Here is a 23,836-nt window from a genome sequence, read left to right as displayed (position 1 = left end):
TGCAAATTGTTTTCTGCGTGTTTCAAAAAGACCACCATCATCCCTGTGTCTAAGAAGTCAACGGTGACATGTCTCAATGATAGAACTCTCTTTGCTGGGTCTCAACACGCCATTCTGCAACTGAATTCTAGACTTCCTGACAGAGAGACCACAGTCAGTGCGCATGGGTGCCAGAACATCAGGCACCATCACATTAAGCACAGGTAACCCTCAAGGCTGTGTTCTCAGTCCACTGTTGTTCACGCTGCTCACACACGACTACACAGCCAAGTCAGAATCCAATCTTATTGTCAGGTTTGCTGATGACACGACAGTAGTGGGCCTCATCAGCAATGACAATGAAACGCCATACAGAGAGGAGGAGGAACAACTGGTGAGCTGGTGCTAAAGCAACAATCTGTCTCTCAATGTGGACAAGACGAAAGTCTCATAGTGGCTTTCAGGACAAGACGAACTGATCATCATCAGTGGCATCAGTGGCTGTAGAGAGAGTCAGGAGCACCAAGTTTCTTTGTGTGCACATTTCTGACGACCTCACCTGGTCCATCAACACCAAATCCACTGTGAGGAAGGCTCAACAACGTCTTCACTTCCTGCAGAAGCTGAAGAGAGCCAGCCTCCCACCACCCATCCTCACCATCTTCTACAGAGGAACTGTGGAGCGCGTCCTGGCCAGCTGCATCACTGTGTGGTTCGGAAACTGCAAAACAGCAGAATGCAAGACCCTCCAGCGCATAGTGAGGACAGCTGAGAGGATCATAGGGGTCTCCCTCCCCTCGATCGAGGACATCTATCAGGCACGCTGTGTGTGCAGAGCCACTGCCATTGTGAAATATTCATCTCACCCCTCCCACCATCTGTTTGACCCTCTGCCATCAGGCAGAAGACTACGCAGCATCAGGGCCTGCACAGCAAGGTTCTGCAACAGCTTTTTCCCCCAGGCTGTCAGAATAAGCTGATACCACACAGCATCCTATTCCCATCATAAACTACCTTCCTACCTCATGTCTACAAAAAAAAAAAAAAAAAACCCCAATGGACATACGCATACATCTGCACTTTCACTTAGCTGTGCACTACAGACACTCTTGCACAACTGCACAATGGTCAGTTTACATTCATCCGCACTCAACTCAACCGATGTGCACTAAAGACACTCTGTGCAAATGCACATATTCTAACATAATACCTGCTCTGAGCCACCTCAATTGTGCACAAGCACTTTATTCTTAAACTCTAACATTTCTTACATTCCTAAAATTTCACATTTCTACCTCATTTAACACTTCTGCCTTGTTATATTTATTGTGCTCGTCATGTTTATTGCTTGTTATATTTAATTTGCTCTTATGTCTGATCCCGGGCTTGGTTCAAGGCAAACGTGCCTAGTGTGAGTACTCCCTTATATGGCCCTCAACACTAGATTCAGTAATCCAGCTCTAGTAGGAAGAAGCACGACACTGAATGTGCAAACTGCTGTTCTCATTAAAGTCTTAGGATACTTATAATCATTTTAATTGCCCTGAGTAATGAAAAACCCTAGTATGACAGCAAGATATTGTATGTGGAAGCTGGTGTTTTCATTAAAGTCTTAGGATACTACAGACACAGCCGACCATTTTTTTCAAACAATTTACGGGACTCTTGTTTTTAAATAGATTCAGAAGTTAAAATACGAGGGTCAACACAGGAATGTTTGGAGGCAATGTTTTGAGTAAAATTTTATCATATTCAACAATAATAAACTACATCAGTTTTCATATCATATTCTTTTCCCAACATAAACTATGTCAAATTTCACTCACAAACGGTTATCATAACTCACAATGATATGACATGCTTATATAATATTATTAAATTTTTTTATTATATTGGAGAACGAGGACATTGAACCTGGAGTGTTTTTTTTTTGGTCCCTTTTGCTAGCGTATACTGTTGTTTAAATTTTGAACATTATGTTGGCAAGACATTTCTGTTTAAAGAGTGTGTGGGTTGGTGTCTCATGAGAGATTACTTCAGAATTCTATGTGGGCTGCTTTCATGTCCAAACTATACAGCAAATGCATGCATTTACTCTCCTGTGGAAGATTTTCTTACTAGAATCAACAGCTGAAGCAATTCTCACGTGTATATTTGTTTAATCGCAAATAGCACGTAAGCTATCAGACTGAGGTATTTTAGACACAAGGTTATTCGGATGAACAGAACATTTATGGCACCTACTCCTCACCACTTGAAACCATCAGGTCCCTTCAGATCAATAACAACATTCAGCTCTTTGCCATCTTTGAAGAAACAATTTGATTGCATGGTCGCCTTTCAAATAGCAGTAGGCCTATAAGCAATTTGTTGTCTCAACGTATACACTTCTGCACCATAAAATCTTATCAACACTCATATTTAAAAAGGTGTCTGAAATGTATTTGGAAGCAATGCCACAACAACTATAGACATCGAAAGGGATACTTTTCCAATTAAATACTGTGATTGCTGGTTGACCGATGTGTTTTTATACGATTTAATCATTAAATATGTGTTTCCCTTCAATCATCCTTGTGTTTGAAAGTCAACACTATTTTACAATCCTCTTTCAGGTATGGAAAACTTTACAAAACCACTTCTCAGACTTTAAAGATACAGAGATATTTCAGAAATATTAAGCGAATGCTATTCTGTTCAGCCGCAGTCTTATAGCAGGCAGAGGATCCATTCTCTCTGTATTTCTTGAGCGACCTGCCTGTCACGTGTACACGAGCGCTCTGCGTATTTACGGTAAGACAGAGCTGCGCTGCTATTGTGTACGCGCGACATTACGGTAAATTTATAGATCCGTCGGAGTCTTGGTTGTTTGCAAACCCAAAGAGCACTGCAATGTAAATTTATCAAAAGAATAATCGGACGGCATACCGAAAATAGCGCAGCAGAAAACCTCAGAATCTTCTTTCAGCTACACTGGTGAGAAAGATATGAATTTTTGGATTCTTTATTACAGATCAAATATCTTTGCGCGGTCGCTATACCTATCCATCTCGCATAGTTATACACAGGAGTCCTGGCTACTCTCATTTGACTCATAACAGAACAAACCTAGTAGTCGGTGTCGCAGGTAAGAGCGCGCTTTTGTACTTTAGGAAGTTTATTTTAATTCACTCTTGAACAGACCACGCTTGATGCCGCTCAACATGTGCTTTAGAAAGTAACTTAAGTGCAGCACACAAACAAACAAACAAACAGCGCGACAACTTACTGTTCCACTGAACGGACGCTGGTTTGACAGTTATGAACGTTTGTTTAAGAAGCACCTCCTTTAAAACGGAAGATTGGATCGGAAAGACTTGTTTTATGCAATATCCCACTTGCTGAGTGGCTTGAATCACATTTGTAACGTTAACAATAGTCGCCGGTGCGCTTCGCGCTGCGCGTGCGGTCGGTGAGACAGATTCCCTCACATTACAGTTTGTAAGTGCGCACTGTTTTGACTAACGTTATGTGTTATTATTTGCTTTTAGGGACTTCAAATATGTTTCTTTTTCATGCTGAGAAGGTGTTTTTAAAGTGCATTTAAAGATTTGAAAGATTTTAGGAAATATCTGCCGAATATAGTGTAGACTAGAAAAGCCTTTCTCCAAATAATATATTTTTTTCTGTTTTAAATAACACTCATGATAGCAGGGTTGACAATTCAAGGTAAAATACTTTAATTTGATAGCCTAAGTTTGTTATTTATAAAGTTTCATTTAATAAGGGACTTTTTTTTATTAGTGTTTCAAATAAATAGCATTATATATAATGATATAGTCTAATATAAATAATAATAATAATATTACCAAAAACAAATAGACCCCCCCCCCCCCCCCCCCCCCCCCCCAGATTAAAATATGCATTGCTTATATAAATAATAATAATAATATTACCAAAAACAAATAGACATAAAAAAGGAATAGCTCATAGGCAAAAGTTACTTGATTGTTGTTGACATGTAAAGAAAAATGGCTATAACAACACAGATATGATCGAGAAAGGCACCATTTTTGTGTAATGAGGCTGTTATTGAAGTACAGTAAATGTTTTTTTTTAACAGGATGTGTATACTGTAATTCTTGGACTTTAATCTGTTGATGATCACTGGTAGTACAGTGCTTAATAATATCATGTTAACAGTCTAGATATGTTTTTAAATGTTAAATCAGTATGGCGTTAGGAAATCTGCTGCACTGCAATGTTTACTCTCTGAAAACCACTGTCTTTGTACAGACAGAGATTTCAAGCGAAGCATGGGCTGAATTTTTAATTATAATAATATAAAAAAAGCCTTTGCATACTTATTTCAATGCAAGAAGCTTTTGGAAAAGACCCACATACTTGTGACAACAATAAACCTTTTCCTCCTCTCAAGCTACCAGCAGTTGAGCTTTGTTGTAGTTTCAAGTATTTACTCTCAGTAATCATATTCTTGGCATTATAAAGGAATTCTTGGAAATCTCCGCTCCCTGTCTGATGTGTTACTTGCTCTGCTTAAGGTCAGAGAGTAATTGTTGTGTACAGCTGTAGTGAAACGCACAGACAAGGACTGGTGCAAGGAAATGTTTTGGTAATGTCTGGCTGTTTCCTGTCATGTTCACACCTTCGAAACAGTGCCCACAGTCCTTTTTCACCATTTGTTTCTGTGTGGTTTGTCACGTAACAGCTCAACTCAAATATCCATCGTGGTCTCCCATCCTGAGGTGATTCCTCACGCAGCTTTTGTGAATGGTGATCCTCAGGCCCGTCTCACCGGTTTAATGAGAAAACCCCATGCTGCAGTGATCCAAAGTCCATAGCAGTTTCTGAGTTGTTTTTGATGATCAAATCATAAAGCAGCGGTTATAGTGGCATGTGTTTTCCTGATCTTTGTTCTGGAGACAGGTGTGGGCGGTGAATGTGTGGGAATTTATTACTCAAAGGAGGAGGAAACCTCGTCCTGTTCTTCCTGATTCTGTTACCATGGTAACACAAGGAAGCAGGGGCTATGCATTTTAAATAAAATGCAGATAATGACCACTTGCTTTCTTTGAAATAGGGGGCTTGAAAGGGCATGGTAATCGAAATCGAAATCCAGATCATACACAGGACCAGAACTGCCTTCTGTCCATTTCAGATGTCTCATGAGAACAGAATGTGTAATTATGCATGTCTGTGGGGAGGAAATATGGAAGAAAACACCCTCTCTTCTTATGTTCAAAGCTTAGTCTAAGATTTATTACAATGAGTTGCATGAAATATCTCTGTAATAGATGACATTTCTGGGTGGCAATAGTGGCAATGCTGTGAAGTGACCTATAAAAAAGATTGTCGTTGCTTGTTATCCATTAGATTACTTGCAGCTTTTATACTTTCATTCGTTGCTGGGAGGTTCTGCACAGTATGATCATTTTGTTTTTTTTAATCATATCAATAGTGGTGTGGTGATGATGATTATTTAACATCACTGCAAAGAGGAAAACCGCTCAAGAGTGCAGCACTCTGGGCTAGACAAGCAGATGGTGACCTGCTTTCTGTCCTGTCTTATTCTATCACTGGGTTGATTTATCAAGCACTGTTGTGTGAAACTGTGACGGCACCGTATTTTCAGATACTCAGACCAAAGAATCTTCAGTTGCTGTATTTCGTGATTCCATGATGATAGACAGTTTGGTAGAAGAGGCTGCAGTGGAAAAAGAAGATTTGATGTTAAAAAAAGTATTGTAGCTTTTTTGGTTTTATATTTTTTTTGTACTATTTCTATATTTATGTTTCCGTATGTATTTATCTGTTATCTCAGGGCTGCAGAGAACAAACACTTGAGTTAAATGTCTGATTGGGATGGACTCTTGAGTTGATTATTCTCAAATAATGTATGCTCCATTCAGTCATAGATTGTGCATATATCAGGACCTGAATTTTGTTTTGGAAAATGGGGGGGAATTACCCCTCTTACGGGGGATTTTTTTAATTTGAGGGGGAAGTTAAGGTTTTTTTAGACATTTTTAAACTACAGTCATCCAACCTTAATGTTTCGTCACCAAGTGTATTTGTATTTTACAGTTTATAATGTTGTTGATTCATATTTTTATTGTGAGGAAGATACTTAAAAAAAAAAACTTTCAAACTCTGAATTGAATTTATTTGAACTAAAAAAAGACAAGAAAACAGCCAGTAATAAAATAGGAATATATAAATGACAAGCAATGGCACAAACAAATACAATAACAAGATATTCTTCAATGTATAAATAAACATTAATGACAGCAGCAGGTTTATTTAGGTTGCTGTCTCTTAAAGACCTCATGCATGGATCAAACTGTTACACATAAGTTTTGTTTCTCAATTGTTAACATTAACTTAATAGCCTGTATACCGACAATGTTTAGTATAAATCGACTGTTTACATGAATACTCATCAAGTCGGGCACTTGTGAATCTTTACTGGTTTCAATTAAATTCAGTTACGATTATCATTATCAACTCACTATCATGATGCGTCACATTCTCAGTTTTCAGTATTACTGCACATGACTACATTTTCATATAAATTTTATATCAAATTCTTTGTGTGTGCAAAATTAACTTTACAGACAGTTTAAAGTTTACAGACAGTAGTTGAGGATTTTTCTTTTGTCCTCACCGTTATTGCCGTTTGATTATTACTGATGAGATCATAGACAGTGGCAGCTTTAACAGGCTGCATTCACACTAATGCACAGAACTATTTCGATATCAGATGTTTTGTCCTGCTCTGAAAACATAACTGACTATATGAAGTATTTGAAAATGCAAGTGCATTTAATCGCAGCCGCAACTGAGCTTCAGGACAACAAACACAAAGTGCACGTGAAAGTCTGTCAGTGCACGAGTTTCGTGCATCTAATACGTACTGCATTCCAAATGGCATAAATGAAAGCATATATAAAGTAAAACATGGTGGGTGGAAGCACAGACTGTCAAGCAATGTGCACGTGTCTCACAGCGCAAATTCTGTACAATGAAGCCGGCCGCGTCTCTAGTGCGCACACGTGCCATATGCGGGAAAAATAAACAAGCCCAGAATTGATTCTGAAATTTTCAGAAACGATTCAGAATCGTTGAAGAGAGAGAAAGATTTTTCTCCCACCCCTAGTGTGTAGGCAACCACCCTATAATGATTAAAATCCACCCAGTGCTTTTTTAGTACTTTTTTCCACAAATCATAGAGCAAGCCGTTCACAGAATCTGGGCAATGTGATGTCACTTTGCACAGGCCCCTCCCATGACTGTTGACAGACATTGCCGTTTTAGCATAGACCTGCCCTGAGTGAGCTATTAACAGTCTGCCATTGTTTCGACACCACCAGCAGGTGTAGACAAGAATGTTTCCTAAGCGATTGAGGTGTTTTGTGGTTGGATGTAAGAATGAACACGGCAGTCGTGTTTTACTCTCCCGACATCTGAGCCGCTGAAGATGCAGTGGATTACTTTTGTTTTCAAAGGGAATGCACCCCCTGATCTACCTAAATGCGTTTATGTCTGCATGAATCATTTTATTCCAGACTGCTTTTTGAACGAGGAACAATTTAAGGCAGTTTTTGCTAAAAATTTAAAACTCTAGGATGGATCACTACCCACTGTTTGTGATCCAACTGCACCTCCTGAAGAAGTAAATCCCACACTTTATATTTTTTATGATTATTTGCAAATTGCCTTTCCTCTTCCATGGAAGAGTGGTGAGCAGAACTCATTAATATTAAAAGGCACAATATGTAAGTTTTTTTTTTAATTAAAATATCCAAAAACCATTAGAACAGTGTTATGTATTTTGCTGACTTGTGTATTATCCCAAATGTTTCGAAGAATGTTTAAATCCAGAGAAATCCAGCAGTTTTAACTAGTGACACTGACCGTGCCCATAGTATCATTGTGTCGCCTGCCAATGACGTCATAACCCCTCGATTTCCGTGAAAAATTCTTCTGAACACTCATTCATCTTAGGTACTCCAATATATAATAACACGTTGTTAAAATCGAACGTTGCAACTGTTATTTAATGAGCTAACATGAACTAAGACTTGTATTTTTTTTTAACAAAGATTAATAACGTCTGTAGCATATGTAGCTATTGCTCATTGTGAATGTTAATGCATTAACTAAGGTCTTTTGCACTTTAATTTTTTTTTGTTATAAGAAAAAAGTAATCTGTTATACTGTATTATGACCTCTTTTTTAAACTAAATTTCAACATCGTGATAATACCGCGTACCATGATAAAAGCATTAGCAATTAATCGCAACATGAAAATTTGATACCGGCATATCCCTATGCTTGACTAAGGACTACTTTCTTTGTTTGTTATGAATACACACCCTCTAGCGGTGAAAAATTACATATTGTGCCTTTAAAGAGACTTAATTTTAATTTTTACCAAGTATGTTGCAGACAGTTTATGAAGATCCTAAAGTATCATACCAACTTGTGAAAAATGGGCATCCAATGTCCCCTTTGAAAGCTTGTGACTTGTTTAAACTGTTGTTTTTCTGAAATCACTTTCAGAAAAGAGTATTGAATGCTGACACATTAAAAATGGGGTACATTTATACTGTTATATAAAAATATATAGGTGTTTATTTTTATATCAAGTATCTGTCACACAAGTGGATTGTTTTGAGAAAAGGATACTGTGTTCTTACTGTTTGGACTCTGAGTGTTAGTCTAGTTTAGCTTCTAGTTTAATTTCCTCCAATACTGTTATGTCAGCAGGGCACCACTGTGCCACAAAATGAACAGATGTCCTCCCCTGGATTTCTCACAGATTGGATTACTACGCCTAGGCAGCACAGGCTCTTTAGAGACTGCATTGTTGCAAGACTGAAAACAATCCCTTTGATTTTCCAAAGGGGTTCCAATATGGTTAAAGCAAAAAGAAAACAATGTGTTATACATTTTGGAGCTAAATAATTCTAAATAGGTGAATAAGTAGGCTATGTGCCGAAAGCATCTAAGCCCCTAAAGCTCATGCTTGGCCTTATCAGGTTACAAGAGGGTGCCGTTTGGGATTGAATTCGTTGTGTGGTTTGATTTGTACTCTGTCTACACAACCTGCTTTTGTTTGGCAAGACACAGACGCTGACATCTGTGTATATTAGAGTTTAAAACTACTTAAGCTCTGCATCTGTGCTGTCAATAACTGCTGAAAATGATTTCAACTCTTTGAAAATAAATATTCTAATAATCAGCATGGCAAAGTTAAAGCTTAGCAAGAATTAATTTTAAGTGGAAGATTGTCTGTCTGTCTGTCTATCTATCTACACACATATATCTATATGCACACACACACACACACACACACACACACACAAGAAAAACAAAAAAAGCTTATATATGTTTAGAATATGTTTGTATATTCAATGGTGCATGCTAGGCATGGGCCAATTACCAGTTTCGAGGTATACTGCGATTTGAAAATGTCATGGTTTCAAAAACACTAATATTTTCCATTATACCGTTCCTAAGGTATGCACTGTTTTCCATGTCTCCTCAAAGACTGAAAGAGTAGGAATCCCTCAGGCTGAGTGCAGTGTAGAGAGTAACACTGACCCCTCCTCCTCCTGTTGGTGCGAGCGAGCGGTCAGTCACGTGTGTGTAGGATGACCCGGGTACACTTCACATTCAGCGTTCCTTTCCGTCTCGTGTACAGCTGCGTCTGCACAGCTTTCAAAAATATACTTAACCGGAGATGAGAGCGGACGGATGAGCTTGACACATGTGCAGTACAACGGGGTGCACGGCTGTCCACGAGCCCTCTTGACGGAAATAACGTAATACTGACGGTGCGCGGACGGCCGAAGTTTACTTTGGCCTTTACGTTTTCGGGATAGGAGACGTTTTTTTTTTTGTTTCATTTCTATTTTCTGTTCTTGAATTAACTGTGTTGCATTGCAGTCATTTTCTAAACTGTCATTTATGTGAAAATATGAAGACTGTTAATGTCCGTTAACACAGGCCAGAGACGCTGAAGACGGACACACAGAGAAAAATACTGTAGCAGGCAGATCACTCACTGTTCATGATGCACAAACTATTGGAAGAAAATCCCCAATACTGATTTGGGAGTTTATATGAATGTGTTTTTGAGGGGAGCTGACTGTCTTCTGTAAAGTTTACGTTTTTGCTGTCATCCAACACTCACTTTTAATCTTTAAAAATATAAATATAATAAATATAAAATATAAATAAATAAATATTTTATAATACAGAATTGAATAACATTTAAATGTACATATTTCGTACTGTGCATAATGTTGTGATGCGTAAATTCAGTAAGTCATTTAAAATGATTGATTTTCATTTTATTCATCTTTCATTTTAACTTTATTTAATTATATAAAAAAAAAAATGAAAAAAAATTTGGTGTGTGTACATGAGGTAAAGTCTTAAATTACCTTAAATGGATACTCCACCCCAAAATGAAAATTTTGTCATTAATCTCTTAACCCCATGTCGTTCCAAACCCGTAAAAGCTTTGTTTGTCTTCGGAACACAATTTAAGATATTTTGAATAAAAACCAGGAGGCTTGTGACTGTCCCATTCACTGCCAAGTAACTTAAACTGTCAAGGTCCAGAAAAGAATGAAAGACATCGTCAGAGTAGTCTATCTGCCATCAGTGGTTCAATTGTAACATTATGATTTTTGACAACATTATTGTAACATTTATGTATGCAAAGAAAACAAAAATAATGACTTTATTCAACAATTTGTCTCCTCTGTGTTTCACTGTAGCGCCATTTTGGAGAACATCCGCTTGAGTAACCCTTTAATGTAAGGAAACATTGATTTTTTATCAATAATTAGTTAGTAGTTTTTTTTTTATAAATTGTTATTTTGATTGATTTAATTTTTAAGTGTGTTTAACCTTACGTGTCTCGCGCTGTTAAAGTAACACACTGTTTGATTTTTAAGTTAAGTTATGTGCACTTTCAGTGCTCTTTGACTGGCTCTATTATTCTGTTTTGCAGACTATACTAAATTGAAGCAGATAAAGTTACCGAATGTGTTTATGCAACACATTGCAGCACATGACTGTCTTAAATCAGAAAGTTTGCTCTTCTACACTGTTAGAGATGGTCATGTTGTGTTATCTGATGTTGTTCTCATTATGGTGATGCAGACTAGGCAGATTGATTAAGCCTTTTTTGTCTCTTAAAATGTTGAAGTACATTCTTGTGCTCTTGAGATTCAGAGGTACTTTCAAAGTGTTTTCTGTTCCTTTCTCAGTGGAATGCACTTGTAATTCCACTTAGATTGAAATAGCTACAGCACTTTAATCCATGCTTGGAGTGGAAACATAGTTATTTGACTCTTTAAGATTAGTAGACAAAGCAGCAGTCAAACAGTAACATTTCACTGCTTGATAAAATATATTTCTACCTCTGTGTTCTTCTGGATTGAGCCTAGTTCACTACTGCGTCTGTGTGCTCTAAATTCAAGATGTACTGTGTTTCAGATCACAGTGCTTTGGCTCTTTTTATTTTTATTGGTCTTGGATAATGTTACTATTTTACATATGCCAGTTTTAAATGTCTGTCGATAATTATATGATAATTAGTTTAAAGATTTTCCTTTAATTTTAATCTTAAAGAAAACAAAAAAGCAAAACCATATATTGATATTGACCCTACAATGGCCTGTTCAAATATTTGAGGTACTTTATTCATCAGTGGTGCATTAAATTGATTTAAAAGTGCTCTTCTGAACTTTCTATATTTTTTATATTAGGCCTCACAAATGTTTTCAACATTGATGATGATGATAAAAATAATAATAATAATAACAATAGCAACAATAATAATAAATGTTTCTAGAGCACCAAAGTATATTATAATTGTTTTTTGGATATTTTTTTTTTTTTTGGACTGGAGTAATGGCGAAATAAAAATAAATTTTCCCCTCCTGTGATGGTGAATAAATTGAATTTAAAGTTTTTTTAAGTAGAAAATTTTAAATCTTAAAACATTTTTCACAATTTTACTGATTTTACTGTATTTTTGATCAAATAAATGCAGCCTTTGTGAGCTTAAGAGATATCTTTCAAACTCTGAACCCAACTTTTGAATGATTATATTACTCCTGGTTATATTGTGCGTGATCCATTGGTGAATGTTAATCCAAAATTAACATTCCTATTATATAATGTTAACCAATAGTTGTTTTAGCAAATTTGCAGTCAGTCTGGCACAATTTTAGTATATAATGGCCAGTTTTCACGATTCACGATTGATATTGGATTGGATTGACTTTGAGGAGAGCCAGTCAGGAGCCCACACAGAATATGTGCTGATAATGAGGGAAGATTGCTTCCAGATTATATGGAATACATTTAAATATTGTAAAAATACGTTAAAGAAAGCTTCTGCAAAATGCAGTTACAATATGGTTGGGGGATGTGAATACTATAAATCATGGGCATTTAGGTTCTGAGGAAATCTTCAAAGCTTTCTGAGAATATCTGTGAGTGCAGATTTCATACAAGAAACTAATCAGCCATCAATTTTGCATTAAAGTGAGCAGCAGGGGCTGAGGTGGGAAGCTTATCTGATCTTTTGAGCATGGCTGCAGAATATTCCGCTAAATTCATCATAACTTGGTGATATAAGGGTTCGGTATATGTCCTACTCATGAATGGTGCCGTTTACAGTCAGACCCCTATAAAAGAAGCATTAATGGTGGCTTTCAGGCCTTAGGCAAAACTGACATTGTTTCAAAGAGAAGTACTGTTTTGACGCAACTAAGGCTTGGTAGCAGCAATGAATGTACGTTCATATAGTAGAACACTGTGTTGTATGTGTTTCTGTGTTATTGGCAGCTTGAACACAAATCTCTTTCACGTTTGTTTCAGTGGTGGACTGTGGTTTAATTCATCACTGAATTTGCAGAGACAGAGAAAAGTACAGTAAAACTCCCGAATTAGCCAGTCAACTAGTCCATGTTTTATCTTTTGCATCTTTTCACTCCAGTGCTCTCGCTCTATTTATCCCTCTATTTTGGAGCCTCTGGATAATTGGGCTTGAAGATGCATATAGCAAATGGGATTTTAGCACACCTGTTAATGAGCAGTGTAGCTTACTGCATAGACATCTCACACTGACTTTCCATTTTCATTTTGAAAGTTCAGTTTTACAAATGAACAATACAGAAATTATGTATGCACGAGATTAAGAAAATGTTTTATTCTTGCTATGTTATATTAGTTACTATTACTACTACTTAGGGTTGCAAAAAGGTGGAATATTTTCAGTAAATTTCATGAACATTACAGAAATTTTGGAAACTTTCCAGGATTTTCTGGAATCTTCAAGGGATTTTTGGAAACTTTCCAGAAATTTAACGGAAATTTTCCACCCCTTTGCAACCCTACTACTACTACTACTACTACTACTAATACTACTACTACTACTACTAATAAAAATCTAATAATAATAATAATAATACTTTCAGAAATGACTCGGAGTGCTTTAAAAAGTATACACACAACTGTAGTCCAGAGAGATGATATGGATCAGTATGCGAATTAGATGAAAAGTAACAAAACGAGGTGTAAAGTGGCAGCAGTTAGTAAACAAACTTCATACATCCACACCAGTAGGTGCCAGGACATTCTCCAAAACTACTGGAATGAAGAAGAGTCAGCAAAAGAGTACTGAGTACACCTTAAAGGCCCCAATATACTCAAAACTAAGTTCCTTTTGATTCTTAACAAAAAAAAAACACGATGAAAATCTTTTTAATCTGATCATAGCAACATTGGTATATTTGCACGAGCTCTGCAAATTAGCACTAACGTGAAGTCACATCACATTTATTTTTACATGGCACTTTTTTCAATATATTGCTTAAATTCAATCAGCAGTATTAAAGGTGGGGTATGCACTTTTTCAAAAACACTTTAGAAAACTGATTCGGGCTGAGTAGCAAAACAAACTTGTAGCCAATCAGCAGTAGGGGGCGTGTCTACTCATGATGTGGAGGAGAAAGTGTTTAGTGCACAGGACAGACATTAGCTGAGTCAAACGGAAAGATAGAGATGGCTGATAAAAAACAAAAGAGAAAAATGTCTGCGTAACAAAAGAAGGCTTAAGGCAAGATGTAGGACCCGTGTAAATATCGGATCAGCTTTCCAGCACTGGAGAGAACTCAAGGAGCGGAAGGCCTGCGATCGGACCTTTCATTTTTTTAGACAGGGCCTTTAATTTTTTAAATCAAACGAATAGATTTCTTGTTGCATTTCTGAAGACAATGAAGAATAAATAGAGCTGCTGAAAATCCAGCTTTGCCATCACAGGAATAAATTACATTTTAAAATATATTAAATAGACAACAGATGTTTTAAAGAGTAATAATATTTCACAAAATTACTGTTTTACTCTACTTACTGGCCAAGACTTTTGATCAGTGGTGTACCTGCAGGGATTTGTCAGAGGGTATGTTCAGTGTGTCACTGTTTCCTGTTTCATCCCCCCTATGCAGTGAGGAATGTAGGCTATGCAGCCAGCTTCCTGCTCCAGCACACATTAGACATACTGCCTGTTTGTGCTCTACATGACGCAATACAGTGGCCTTAATTCACTTTGTTTACAGCCTGTTATTTTGAGTTTGCTGGGATGGGTGGAGAGAGTTTCCTGTCTGTTGTTTTGTTTTTTGTTATTTTATTTTATTTTATTTTATTTCAAGGCCAAACATAATGTGCTTACTCAGACTAATTTGGTTATCTCAGTTGAACGTAACAAAATGTAACAAAAATATAATGACAAAGCAGACAGACCTCTCCAGTTCTGATATGCCTCTGTGCAGTGCATGTCTAAAGGTATAGTTAGCCCTAAGATAAAATTTCTGTCATCGTTTACTCACTCTCATGTCATTCCCTGTTTGATCGTCATCGTTTCTGGACAGATCATTCACTGGTTTATTACCAATTTAAAGAAGTGTGAGCACTGTTGATGAGCCCAGATACAAGGCTTTGAATTTGTGCATACAATGAATGACAGCTCATCGAGAGCTGATTAGCAAAATAGCTACAAAAGTAAAAGCAAAGAAGTTTGTATTCAAAGTCAAAAAGCAAACACAATAGATTTTTTAAATGTTTTTTAAAAAAGGACCTCAGAAGTGTGTATCTTCTAAATTCTACTGATGATTACATTACTGCTCTAACATACATAACATTTCATTTCTGTTTCCACTAACTAGAAATTAACGTATTTTCTGCTCTGTAGTGATCATCTCTTTCACTTCCACTTGATTTGTGTATATAGTGCGTATTTAAGGTAACAATGCAATACATAATATCATATTATCAATATTAATAATATGACAATGTCTGTAGTCAATATTGATTAGATGGGAGGGGAAATCTTGCCCATACCCAGCTAGGAAAAAGATGATAAAAGTGTTCATTCAGGGAAGTGGTATTCAGGAACTGTGAATAAATTACTGAAAAATAATAATACTAATAATATCACAGCTAAAATAACATCCTCAACAAACAAAAAAAAGATTATCTTATATAAAGTTTGATTAATATGTACATACTGTGCTGGTCAAAAGTTTAGACACATTATTATTTTTAATGTTTTTGAAAGAAGTCTTATGCTCATCAAGCCTACATTAATTTGAGATATATATATATCTATTCCATTCTGTGGGCTAGTGCTTTGGTGATGATTTTAATGTCAGTATTAATCAGAGAAATGGGATGATAGCTTGATGGTAATGATGGATCTTTATTGGGTTTGAGAAGAAGTGAAATTGTGGCTGAATTCTCGTTAGCTGGGAGTTTTAATTTTTGTTGCAATTCACTTATCATTCTGATGAAGAGTGGTGATAAAGTGGACCAAAACCGGTAGAACTCAGCAGGGAATCCATCAGGTCCTGGTGCTTTATTGTTCGGCATGAGTTGTTGGGCTGTAAGACGTTCATGTAGTGTTGATGTTTTTGGGTCTTTTTCTGATGAGTGTGATTTGCTGTAGAAATTTTGAAAGATTTGGTTAATTTCCTGAGGTGAGTTGGTGGATTTCCCTGCTGAGTCCATAATAACTGAAATTATTGATTTTTCCTTGTTTCTTTGTAAAAAATTTGTGAAAATGTGAAATTAAAACCACTAGTGTGGCAGCAAGTCACTAGGTGAGTCATTGCGATTGAACTGAGTAATTTAGGTTGTTGATTATTTTTTGAATTGTTGATTTAATGTTGTTTAGAGATCCAAAACAGTGCTGTGGTTCTGTTTGGAATTATTTTTGTAGGCGAAATAGAGCAAAAACAGGCAATATGGTGTCTAAAATGTAAGTTGTTTATTGAACTGTTGTATAAAATCCATATTATATTTGAAATCATGCTGATTTTTGGAGAAAAAAACACTCTCTTCGTGTGTTATAAACTATATGAAATTTTGGTAACATGAGTGATGGACTGGTGAGAAAAATTATTGTTCTTTAGCATTTGAGTGCTGTAATCAGCAACTATCGCCATGACCCAAATCACTCATGAACTGTTTTATGGTTTCTGCAGATTGCCAGATGCGTTTATTACTTGAACTACTAGATCTATCTATTGCTGGGTAGAGAACTGTGTTGAAATTGCCTGCTATAATGACTGGACAGTTAGAAAGATTTGAAATGGTGGGAATATTTTTCATCTGTGTTTGGGCCATATAGATTACCAATTGTAACTGGGCTATTATAAATTGAAAGGTTTATAATAATAAAATGGTGGTATTATGAACAAATTAATGTTTTTTACTTATTAAAATGCATACTACTACTCTTTGTTTTGCATATTGTATTGAGCTGAGAATAAATGATTGTACTTCGATGATTTAATTTTATTTTGATCCGAGTCTGATAGATGCGTTTCTTGCAAAAGTCATATATCAGCTTGTAGTTTATTTGAATGATTTAATAATTTGAGCTTCTTTGCCTGGGAACCAATTCCATTAATGTTCCAGGGTTAGAAAATTGATAGACAACATGTTATGGAAGAGAAATGTATATTACAGTGTCAGTGTATGAATGCTGTGTAAGGGCGTGAGTGTATTTATTAGGGGTGGGACGGTTCGTGAAAAAAATCGAACCGTTCGGTTCTCCACACATGGTTCGGCACGCGCTAGGACTGCGGTTCAACTTAAATCTGACAACGCATCTGTAATATGCTATGGTTTCTTATAAATAACACGTAAAAGAAAAACAGGGTTTGGCTTTGCCAGTTTAAACATTTAAGAGCCAGAGGACGCAAGATCGCGCGTGCAGTGAGAAGATTTGTGCATGCTCATCTGAAGCGCGCAAACCCGCATCTCAGAACACACGCAAATATAAAGCTCTCTCTGGAGTATTGTGTTTGAATGGACAAATTCACACAAAATTTATGTCAAAATGCGCATCTTTGTAAGTATCCTATAGCAGACATAGCCGGCTGAACGTATTGTATCAGTGCACTGGATCAGTGCATTCTCTTAAAGTGACAGTCTTATTAATATTAATCAAACAGCAACAACAAATAAATCACTCACTGCTCTTGATTGAATAGCATTTGTTTCTTTAATAAAGATTAATCTTTAATTTATACAGTCAAATATGCAATGCTGTATAACATTTGATTACTTTATTCATTTTCTGTACCTAAAAACTAATGCCAGACCTGCCTTTATTTGTATCTTTACTCTTTTGTATTTATTTGTGCTGTTGCTTGTAGTTAGATAGCATGTAGTTAGAATATTCTTTTTTTCTTTATTTTTATTTTAAAGTATAGTTTTTCCATAAACATAGCACATACCAAACCATACCGAAACCTTGACCTAAGTTCTACATAAGAGCTACATAGGTTCTACATATTTTTTCATAAATTGAAATATGGGAAAGAGAGAGTCTGAGGGAGAGAGAGAGCGTGAGAGAGAGAGAGGAAATGGGGGGTGAGGTGGTGGTCTGTTTATAAGTTTATGAACATAACAGTTATTGACTCCAAAATGGGGGTGAAGAGTTCAGAAAAGTCAGGGGGGTAATGTCCTAATCACAATATAACTCTCCATTTATGTATAGTTTGTCCACAGTGATGATGGTTGCCTTTTTTCCTTCATTTATCATTTGTTTTCGGTTTGGGAAAAGCTGTTTTCAACGCTCAAGAATGTAATTTCGGGCATTGTTCATTGAGTCCATCATTTGTACCTTTAAGTTGTCTGCTTAAGTTGCCTCTGAACCATTTCTTTTTGTTTATAATTTTCGAATTTGGCAATGATTGGATGTGGGCAATTGTTGTTATTTTGGGATCTGATTCAGTGCATACAGTGATATTCTGTAGAGTTTCGACGGGTAATTTGAGTTGTTTTATCAAAGTCCTTCACTGATTTTTCGGAGTCATCTGGAGTTTGTTTCGGAATGTCTGTGAAAACGAAATTGTCCCTCATGCTATGCGATTGCAAGTCCAGAATGTTCTCTTTCATAAGCTCTTAAATGGTAATTGCTACAAATAACTACAAGCCCTTAAATGCTATCGAATTTTCATGGGGGCAGATGCAATATTGCATGACTTGATGCTCAATTGACCTTTTAGACAATTTTATTAATCCTTGTCCCATTTAGTACCTTGTTCCTATCAGTGAAACATATCCAAATAATGTTTAGAGAAATGAAGCCAAATATATGTAAATGGATGCAAATTTATGCCAACAACCTGGCCACCTGCTGACTGAATGATTGAAATCCATGATCCAGTTACATAATGCAGGTTTAATTCCTGCTGAATAACTGTTCAAACTAGACCTTTATTATGGTGAAGATGGGCTCTGTTGAGATGAAACGAGACTGACAGGCATAGAGAGTGAGAAAGTTGACTGAGAAGGAACATGGGAGACAACGGTGATGTGCTGATAGGAGCTGTCATTGAAATCACATTTCCAATATCTTCAAAAAGCTGTTTCAGAAGACAGCCGAGTCTCACATATAATGCTTTCCTGGTTAACCCTTTACTGTATCTTCTATTAGCTGCTGTAACCGAAAACTCATGTTGTTGAGGATGAATGGGCATTGGAAAGCACTCAAGCATCAGATTGTGTGCTGCTGACGTTCAGCGTCCCCTCGAGAAAACAGCTTCTTATGATTTTTCTATTAAACAAATTGCTGCACCATCATAGCCTTCAGCAAAGTTCACTGTAATTTCAAATGAACAGAGCATATTTGGGCCAGGAGGCAGTGATTTAATCTGTCCTGGTAGATATTTCCATTCATAGATCCAGATTCAATTGAAGCCATTCCTCTTAATGTGCTGTTTATTGCTTTTTCTAAAAATATAGAAAGGTACAAACAGAAATTCCACAATCAGAACAGCATGGGAGGAAGAACGCTTATTGACTGATTAACATAATCGCCAACTGGAAAAGCTCCCAAATTAGATTATAATGAAATGTACTGAAGACATTTTGCACTGTGTTTTTGTTCACATTTTGCCCTGAAAACACAACGCTATTTAGGTGTTATTAATTGGAAGATGTTAACCATTATGAAGCACCAGAGATTAAATGCTCTTATGTTTGAAATGTTGTTTTACTGTTTTTAATGGCTACCTGAAAACTAGAAGTAATAAGCCTTTAGGCTTACCTACACTGAAATGAACTTGCGTTGGTGCATTTATACACACACACACACACACACACACACACACACACACACTTAATTGAGTTCAGGTCATTTCGGGTGAGGGAAATAACAATATTATGAGGAAAATGGACTATGTTTAAAAAAAATCGACATGACGCCGAGTCACGGCTGCTTTAATTTAGAGAGGATTTACACCACCAGATGTGCCTAAACCTCTGGACTAATTGTCATTTTAATGGTTTTCAATACATATTTTTTAGTTTTTCCATATTTTATTTGGTATTTTCTATTATATAGGCCTACTAGGTAAATCCTTGGTGGTGATTCTTCAGACAACTGTGAAAACACTTGTTTTCACCTTCTTGCCGAGTGACATTTTGTGTGTGTGTGTGTGAGGGAGATAAAGTGTGAGTGAGGAAGAAAGGGAATAAGAGACTGAAGTGTTATTCTTTGGTTGTTTATATTGAACAACAAAAGAACAATAGGTGTAGTGCTTAGGACAAGGCTGAAATGATAGCATCGTCAAGGGAAATATTGTTTTCAAACTTTAGAATACGTTCAATGTATTGAGTCACAGACACTATGTACCAATTCACATACTATGTATGTATTAGAATTATGTATGTACAAGAATCATTGAAATTAGTATTCCAGAGGTAGCTATGGTATACTAATTTGCAAAGTACCTCCATGTACCCCCCCCCCCCCCCTTTTTTCTTGCCAAACCCTTGCACAACAGAATTACTTCTCTTTTACCTTTACAGTTCTAGAAAAATGACCATAAATGTGAGTCTGAAGCGGGAGAAAATGTCATAAAAATTCTGTAGTGGAATTTTATTTTTAGTGAATGTAATGCATTTTTAAAATTTGCATAGTATCACAGTATGCTTGTGCTAAATTAGATGGAAATCAATGCATTTATCTCCTTTTGAATTCTGTTTTATTTTGGCTTTTAAAAAATGCATGGATGTGGCAAGTTGAGATGACAGTGATACACATTGCCATTTGAATCATTGAATCTGTTGTGCTCTTTTACTGTATGCTATTAGTAAAGGAGTATACAATATATATTTAGCCAAGCTAAAAAAACTCTCTGAAACTTGTACAAAACCGGAAGGAGTATATTTGACACAGAAATACGTGATTCTACATTAATTTAGTTTTTTGAAACTTTGGCCATGTTTAGCATGAGAATCCAACTCTTTAACAGTGTAAATAACTCAACATGCATGAAATGGCATTAGACCTCCCCTTTAATAACGTTTTGCCTATTGGTTTACTATGTCCATCCATAAATCATTTACAGATCAGGAACCAGGAGATGTTGTAAATGCGCATTCACAGCAGCAGGTGCCTGAGGGATCATCATCTTCTTCTTGCTTTATGGCAAATCACAGACTTATAAGTGCATTACCGCCACTTATCTCTCAAATGCACTTATGAGTCTACGATCTGCCATAAAAAGAAGAAGTTGCCTCAGGTGCCTGCTGCTGTGAATGCGCGTTCAAAAGAGACCGATCGTTTAGTGTCTTTACACATCAATGAATCGTCACGAGCCACAGGATTTAATTTGGATTTGTCTGTGCATGTTTTTTTTACTCTCATAGATTTTGTTAACAATGCCATGCAATATACGGCTGAGAGACAGCAACGGCTAGAGTTAAAAATCATAATTTGGGTTCTACTGAAGAAACAAAGTCACCTACATCTTGGATGCCCTGGGGGTAAGCAGATAAACATCAAATTTTCATTTCTGTCATCATATACTCACCCACATGTTGTTTTGAACCTGTATAACTGTCTGTCATCTGTGGAAAGAAGATATTTGAAAGAATGTTGGTAACTAAACTTTCGCTTCCAATTTAATTCCAATGTATGGACAAAAAATACAATGGAAATCAATGGGAACCGAAAATGTTCTTCAAAATATCTTTTGTGTTCTACAGAAGAAAGAAATGCATACGGGTTTAGAAAGACATGAGAGTGAGTAAATGATGACGGAAGTTGAATTTTTGAGTAGACAGTCCTTTTAAGGATGTAAATTGTGTCCGTTTGGGTTTTTGTGTTAGCTGTACAGATTTGTTTGAAGGTTTACATACTCATCTCTAACCTAAACCTCAGATACGAATCTTACTAGACTGGCTCTGCAAACTATTGGTGGCAGCAGACGATGCTGGTAGAATTGTGAGGGGGCTTTTGATCACTTGCTTGTCTTCAAGCATCTCTGAACTTCTCTGTCCAGCTCCACCCACCACACCAATTCAAGAACATGACTCATAAAGCTGTAGGGGCATGATATCACTGCTAAAAAGTTGCTTCAGATCTAAAAAAAAAAAAAAAAAAATCCTGGAGATTTACCAGTGTGGACAGATCAAAATATATAAAGATGTCTCTTGATGATATGCCTACAGTCAGCACTTTTCTGTGCTTGGATATAATGAAATGTCATATGTCAAGAATGCTTCCCAGTGTGGCAATTTGATTGCAACGGTTAAGCCCCTGCTACATGGGAAACTGGAAATTCAGGCTTTTTTGCTGTGAATACAATGCAGTGTTATGTGAAATGAAAAGAGCTAAACCTTGTAAAAAAACAAAAAACAAAAAAAAAAACAAAGGCATAAAGCATAACTTTTAAAAAAAAATTGACAGGGTAAAATACCATTGAGAAATTTTAACCAAACTATGTTACAGACTTTTTATTAAGACCCCTAAAGAATCATATCAACTTGTGGAAAATGGGCATCCGATGACCCCTTTAAAACTACAAAAGCAGTTCAATCAAAAGCAGTGAGTGATTCACTCTTTTTTTATTGTTAGATTAGCATTAATGAGACAGACGGGCTATATATTAAGACCTACTGTAATGAACGGATCTAATATAATGTTACACATCAGATGTTTTTCCCCAAATGTTAACCAAATGTTCACTTAAGACATAACAGATTGTTTGCGTAAATACTCGCCAAGACAGATATTTTGAAGAACTGTAATTCTGTGTATTTGTGTATATCGGGATCAAGTGCTGTCTGAGAGACGTGTCTTTATGCAAACTATTTGGATGTGTCAGTCAACGCAATCGTTTTGTTTACATCAGCATGGGTTTGAACATCACATTTCACTGTTTCAGACTCATGCCTTTGATAATTTCCTGGTAATATTCACAAATCTTTAATGCTGCACTTTACAACTATACCAAACTTGTGCATTGGGGAAGCACCAGTCATCAAGAAGCAATCTGAGGAAAATGGTACAGCTCTCAGAAAACATACAAATAAAGATAATATTGGATGTTTAATGCCTATTTGGAGCATTCAGATTTCTGGATCGCTTAATAAACTCATTTTTGTGAAAACCTCAAATTCGATCTAAATGGACATTTTTCACATTTTTTTTTGCCTGTAGATCATAATGAGCTTGTGCTCATTCTGACTCATTTTGCCAGCACAAGTCACAAAAAGTTCTTTGAAGAATTGTTTACCCAGAGGTTCATATGACATCACTGTGAATGGAAGTGTTTATGAAACAGCCAAGGCAATGAAATACCTACAAATAAACACTGGGAATCAGGGATGGAAATTAGCACCCGCCACCAGCCAAATGCGGGTGAATTTTGTGTTGTGGTGGGTAAACTCGCTTCACCTACCGGCCACCGTGGCGGGTAAATAAAAATAGCATACTGTTTCACCCGGCCAGTGGACAAAAAAGAGAATTTCCATCCCTGGTGTGTGTACAATACGCAATAAAGTATAATATGATCCGAAGCAGCTCTGTGGAGAAAGGTGGTGTAAACCGGGCTCGAAACAGCGGCGTTGTTTCCAGTACAGTTTTTGCAGCTGAAGTTAGTGCTGCTGGCGGAGTGATATATTTGTTGGTTATTTACAGTACGTTTTATAGCACGCGCTCATGATATACAAGATCGTGTGAAGACTTGAATTTGTTATCGCGCACAAATTTCCGCATACGGTCACGTCTCTGTCAAACCCTGCTAAGTTCATTCTCCCCCAGCATTCTGCAACATTTTAGATTATATGGACAGTTTGTGTTTATCTTATTGTTTTTAACGGCATAATAAGCAAACTAACAAACAGTATTATCAGTGTCTAATAACTGATGTCCGGGGGATGCATTTTATTTCCAGTCTTCAAGTACTTTTTCAGAAGTTAGCTCTGTGGCTAGTAAGTTGTTACGCTGTTCATTTTTGTTTGTAGAAAC

The 23,836-nt window shown here is 36.5% G+C and overlaps 1 protein-coding gene across 3 annotated transcripts in view; it reads left to right on the top strand.

The window, feature by feature from the left end:
- Positions 1-2,798: 2,798 nt before the first annotated feature.
- Positions 2,799-23,836, top strand: part of tp53i11b (tumor protein p53 inducible protein 11b) — a 51,190-nt gene continuing 30,152 nt past the window's right edge. Inside the window, exon 1 of one of the 3 annotated variants that reach the window (XM_042775153.1) lies at positions 2,799-2,955. The gene's annotated coding sequence lies outside the window, so the exon portion shown is untranslated. Of the gene's footprint in view, positions 2,956-3,081; positions 3,107-23,836 lie in introns of those variants that run through there. The other 2 variants (XM_042775151.1, XM_042775152.1) reach the window with 2 other exon arrangements.

Source organism: Cyprinus carpio, chromosome A18 (genome assembly GCF_018340385.1).
Source record: "Cyprinus carpio isolate SPL01 chromosome A18, ASM1834038v1, whole genome shotgun sequence".
Taxonomy (NCBI): Eukaryota; Metazoa; Chordata; class Actinopteri; order Cypriniformes; family Cyprinidae; genus Cyprinus; species Cyprinus carpio.
The sequence above is the reverse complement of the archived record's forward strand: the minus strand, read 5'-3'. Positions and strand labels throughout refer to the sequence as shown.